The sequence below is a fragment of the Physeter macrocephalus genome, chromosome 7 (assembly GCF_002837175.3).
Source record: "Physeter macrocephalus isolate SW-GA chromosome 7, ASM283717v5, whole genome shotgun sequence".
NCBI classification, from domain to species: Eukaryota; Metazoa; Chordata; class Mammalia; order Artiodactyla; family Physeteridae; genus Physeter; species Physeter macrocephalus.
This window is the reverse complement of record NC_041220.1, coordinates 112,943,879-112,949,878: the sequence shown is the minus strand read 5'-3', so window position 1 is coordinate 112,949,878 and position 6,000 is coordinate 112,943,879. Positions and strand designations below refer to the sequence as shown.

The following is a 6,000-nucleotide window of genomic DNA, read 5'->3' as shown; positions in this document are numbered from 1 at the left end:
TTCACTTGCAGTAAGTGGGAGCTACTCTTTGTTGCAGTGGGCGGGCTTCTCATTGCGGTGGCTTCTCTTGTTGCGGAGCATGGGGTCTTATAGCGCAGGCTTCAGTAGTTCTGGCTCGCGGGCTCTAGAGCGCGGGCTCAGTAGTTGTGGCACATGGGCTTAGTTGCTCCGCGGCATGTGGGGTCTTCCCGGACCAGGGCTCCAACCCGTGTCCCCTGCATTGGCAGGCGGATTCTTAATCACTGAGCCACGAGTGAAGTCCCTCCTTCCATTTTAATACTGAGATCTGTCATATCGATGGCTCCAGGTGGTCTTTATGTGGTCAGCATCCAAGGGATCGAGAGAATAGTACCAAAGGTCCATCAGTCAGGGGAATCTGGCTGGTTGAAATATAGTACTTGAACCAGAAGTAAGGGCTGGTCTAACCTCTGGGGTCTGTGTATATGCTTGACTGGATAACTTTGAGTTTGCTTTGTTTTTACTCTTTGACCCTCACTTCCACCATAAAGGGGCAAGTGTGTTGGGACCACATGAGAAATGGCAGATCTATTTCTGAGAGTCTCCTAGAGGGTAGTGGGAACAGGTGCCTTGGAAAATTCAGCAACAGCAAAAAGGAGGCCTGCATGATAATGATTTGATTCCCAGAGAGGTTAGCCTGGAGCATTATTGCCCAAACTAGCCAGTTTTCTAAATACCATCATTATGTAGGGCCCACCCATGACTTAATGAATCTTCAGGGGAGGGATTCCTGACACCCTGTTAAGTAAGTGCCTGAGGTGATTCTTTTTTTTTTTTTTTTTTGCCACACCACGTGGGCTTAGCTCCCTGACCAGGGATTGAACCCAGGCCCTTGGCGGTAAAAGGGCCGAGTCCTAACCACTGGACCGCCAGGGAACTCCCCTGAGGTGATTCTTATGCTGAGAAAAACTTGGAAAATTTTAGCTTAAGGCAATGATTCTCTACCTTTTTCCCTATATAGTTGAGCAAATTTCCCTATATAGTCGTGTAATTTGCTCAATAATTATTATTATTATTTCTAATAATAAGAAATATTAGCCATAATTTTAAATCAGGGACCATGCCCTCCTGGACAGGGCTATCAGAACTACAAGACTGTCTGGGATTGGGTAAGAAGGAGGAACGAAGGCAGGATAGTGTGGATTTAAGTTTCTTTAAACAGATTCCCCAGAGAAACTAAGGCTCCTTCTCACCAGGGAGGGTCATCCTCCACCACCCTACTTCCAACCTCCTTCTCTGTTTGACAGTCACTGGTCTGGACTCTAGCCAAGAGGAAGAGAATTCACTAATGAGCTTAATAGTTATATTCTGATGTTTAGAGTGTTCTATGACATAATTCTGGTCAGGCTGCCTCTAGAAAGCCAATCACCTTGCTATTCTAGCAAAGTTGAATTTTAAGCCTACCAAACTAAAGACTGGACTTCACAGACTGGTGCCCAAAATGACCCCCTGTAGAACACATCTGGACAGCTTGCTAGCCTCCCAGGCCTCACTCTCTTTCTTCATTGGCTGGATCTCCAGCTGTATCCCTGGTTATATTCCAATTAGAATGTGCATACACGCACACATCTTCCTCCATACGGTTTATTAGGGCACTGTATATGATTTTCTTTTACTGTGATTTTTAAAAATTATTCACACTTTAATATTAATATTGTTAATAGTGATAACAATAAGGCCATTATCTACATAACTCTTTTACAGTTTACAAACTAAGTTTACATAAGGGCACTGTACATGATGATTATCGCCTTACTCCAATTTGACCTTAAAAGGGATGGGACTTGAATTGCAAATTAAAACAGACTTTTTACCCCCCTAATTTAAAATGTGAAGGAGGATGATGTTGCTGAAGGACATGGTAACTTTATGCAGCCCTCACTTTTCAGCTGTTACCTCAAACCAAAATGTCGAATGAGAAAGGTACAAAGTCTGCCTGTTTATTCAAGCCTTTTCTGTAATGAAGGGGGGGTAATAATTGCACCGTGTTGTGCTTTCTCTATGAAAGTATCCAGTCAATGACCTCAGACATGTAATAAATACTATATCAATCATCTTTACAACTTTCTAGTAGTTAAATATTGTCAGGGATAGAGAGACATAGAAGATGAGAAATAATAGACGAAAATCTTTGACTTCCCAGTTTCCTCAACCCTTCTAATCTTAGGTGTGTTTTCAGATAGTGGCCATTAGAGCGTATATCATATATGCAATCTATAAATTTAACATGAAATAACATCTTGCTTTTATGTTGTTATTGAAAAGAATCCAGAGTACTTTCATGTCATTAACTCATTTATTATATCTTTACAACATTCTCTTAAATTTTGGTGACTCCTTAGTCTGCATTCAGTATTTAATATCAAATGCTCTAAGATTCAGAAGAAAGTAATTGCCTATAATAGTTTAAAAAAAACACTTTCTGTTTTCTTTTGTGCTTTTAAAACCCATTGTTTTCCATTTAATTTCTTGACATTACATCACCCCTACCCACCCAACCTGGAATTCTTCATTCTCTGTTGCCCTTGCCCTTTTGTAGCTAGGTCTCATAAATTAATCGTGTCCTTCTTTTAACCCTCTCTTCCTCTGGTCTGGTTTCCTTCATTATACAGTTGACACTTGAACAATTTGAGGGTTAGGGGTGCCGACCCTCCACACAGTTGAAAATCTGAGTACAATTGATAGCTGGCCCTTCATTTTCTTGGTTCCTCTGTACTTGCAGATTAAACCAGCTGTAGATCATGTAGTACTGTAGTATTTACTCTGGAAAATACTGAGTTTTATAAGGGAGACAAAAGACAATATTCCTGGTTTCAAAATGTTCTCAATACAGTTGGGAAAATAAGATAAACACATCAGAATTACATTGATGAAAATGTGATCATATATCACCTGGAAGTAACTTAAAACTTAATGTACTTATTTCACATTTGTTTTCAAAGTTTTTCAACCCAACTCATGGACGACATGCCATGCTGTTTAGAACCCACTTTAATTGTGTCTACTAGTGCCAACAGCTTCTGGCTTCCCCCTCGTCCCTCCATCACTAGGATAATACCCCTTGAAACATGTTAGGGAATTAAAGTAGTAGATAACTAAATAAATGAAAAAGTTGAGGAAAACATAGAATAACAATAGTAATTATATTCACTGAAATGCTGAACCATCGGCAGACAGCTATACATGTCCTCATACGGTTAGGGTCTTGTCGGGAAAAAGATGACATACCCAAAGGGTTTAACTACAATGAGTTTAATGAAGGGACTAGTTATAAAGGGTGTAGTCAGAGAGGCCAGTACAAAGATAGAATAAGAAATGATGAAGTGCCCGGGGACGTTGGGAAGTCATTACTAACTCTAGGCCTGAAGGGGAAAGAAAGGAAAGATGTTTCCAGCAGCAGACAAGAGCCAGCTCTGTGTAAAGGGGCAGCCTGACCGGAGCTAGGGCCTCAGGGGGAGGAGTGTAACCACTCAGAACTGTTACAAGAGGGGAAAGAGTGAGAACAGTGATCCTGACTTCCCTCTCCTCCTGCCCTCAGATTTCCTGCTGGTGACCGACCCTAACCCAAAGCTGAAGGGTGAGAAAACCCAGAGATGCTGTTGGTAAAGCTTTAGTGTCCAGGGGTGCAGAACAGAGCTGAGATGGGCGAGAATGGATCTGGAAGGGCAAATAGAGAATAATCAGCACAAATCCCTGCAGAGTTTTAGGAGTCTCTGCAGGTAGGTTTATGGTAAGGGATTTCTAAGGCAGTGAACTCCAGCATCCTCAGCCTGGTTGGCAATAGGCATAAGAGGGCAAATTGAAGAGACCAATGACCTTAGACTTTAACCTAACCAGTCAGTCTCCCCAACCCCCCCCCACCACACGCCAACTACATACTATATAGTTTAAATGTAGCCAGGTTGTTAACCTTCTACCCCTATTATTTTGGTGGGAAAATGCTCTTTTGTCAGGCCAAACTTTACCATTAGAGTAAGGGCCAACTGGGAGAAAATGAAGCCAACATGAAGGTAAGGTAAGCAGTTACGCATGGATGCTGTGGACAATCCCAAGTTAAACCACACACACAACAGAAACCATCCTAAGGTTTGTAATGCAAAGACTCGCTAAATGTTCTCTCCTCAGAAATATGCAGATAGTCCATGGTCAGGATCTTAATGAATTTGAATTAATTTGTGAAAGCATTCTAGGGGTAAATACACAAAATGTTCTTGAGTGTCACAATTTACCAATTGCTTAGTCAGTTGAGACTCTGGGGCCCCTGGGACTTCCCTAGTGGTCCAGTGGTTAAGACTCCATGCTTCCACTGCAGGGGGCATGGGTTCGATCCCTGGTTGGGGAACTAAGATCCCTCAAACCACAGGAGGCAGCCAAAAAAAAAAAAAAAAACAAGACTCTGGGGCCCTTTGCCTGGGGCAAATGACCTTCTCTGGCCACGTAATCTGACCATGGATTCCCAGGCATTGCCTGTTGATTCTCCTATACAACTGGGCTTTGATTAAGGAGACGGTGAAAGGAAAGTAGCCTGCTCTTCTCATCTCCACCTACTTCCTGGCCTCCAATTCCACATTATCTTGACCAAATTGTGGTCATTTTAAATAGAATCTCCATGTTCAATAAACTGTGCTATAGAACGGATGAGGACAGAGAAGCAGACATTGCATTTGTCAGTTAGGTCACTGGTGTCCTTTGCCAGACCAGTTTCAGTGGAAGAGAGCCTCCCCCCCCGGTATGCCAAGGTAGGCTGGTGAGGCATGAATGATTGCAAGGGGGCTGAAAACTTAGCCCCTTAAGTTCCTGACATGGCCGGGAGGAGCTACAGTGACTTTGATGTTGTCCTCAGGATACCAAATAAATATAGTAATTTTCTCTGGCTGCCGTGACATGGGCAAGTTTGGAAAGCACAGCTGCATAGTGATAGCAGTGGAAGTCAAACTGCAATTCAGGAGGACTAAGTGGAGAAATGGAGGTGGAAGCTGTGAGTAAAGAGAAGTCTTTCGAGATATATATGTCAGTGAAAGGAGAGAGAGCAAATAGACTGATTCTAAGCAGGTTGTTAAAAAATTATTTATTTTGCTTACTTATTTTGGCCTGCGCCAGGTCTTAGTTGCGGCATGTGGGATCTTTGTTGCGGCGTGCATGTGGGATCTAGTTCCCTGACCAGGGATCAAACCTGGGCCCCCTGCATTGGGAGCACAGAGTCTTACCTACTGGACCATCAGAAAAGTCCCTCTAAGTAGGTTTTTTTTTTTTTTTTTTTTTTTGCAGTACGCGAGCCCCTCACTGTTGTGGCCTCTCCCGTTGCGGAGCACAGGCTCCGGACGCACAGGCTCAGCCGCTCCGCGGCATGTGGGATCTTCCCGGACCGGGGCACGAACCCGCGTCCCCTGCATCGGCAGGCGGACTCTCAACCACTGCGCCACCAGGGAAGCCCAAGGTTTAATAGGCAGATGCTTGAGGACATTTGTAACAAGTAGAGAAGGGTCTGGCTGTAGAGAGAAATTACAGATACAAGGGGGAGAAAAGGAATGCACTGTTAAGGTGGGAAGGAAGAATGCTGAAGGATTTCACCACTCTGGCTATTATTTTCTTTGTTAAAAAGAGGTTGTTATCTGCTGAGATGAGAGAGACAGGATCTTGATACGGGGTTTTAAGAGAGAAATAAAGATTTGAAATGTTTGCTATCAAAAATGAGAAAGGAAGCTGCCAAAAGATAAGTAAAAATTTGCCAATGTTGAGAGCCAGATGAGAATGGAGCTCATAAATTTGTAATGAAGCTAATCAGGAGAGTTGTATGTTTCACACAGCTGGGACAGGACACCTGGGGGCTTGAGAAAAGACAGTGTTAGACGGTTTTATCTAGGACCATGACCTGGAAGAGCAAGAAGAGTAGAAAAGATAAGCTAGCAAGAGAATTGAGGCAGCTGGTAATCAGAGGAGGGACAGAATTTGAACTTGTTAAAATCAGAGTTCTGCCTTGTT

The 6,000-nt window shown here is 43.1% G+C and overlaps 1 pseudogene; it reads left to right on the top strand.

Annotated features, from left to right (window-relative positions):
- Positions 1–4,022: 4,022 nt before the first annotated feature.
- Positions 4,023–6,000, top strand: part of LOC102973126 (ferritin light chain-like) — a 42,871-nt pseudogene continuing 40,893 nt past the window's right edge.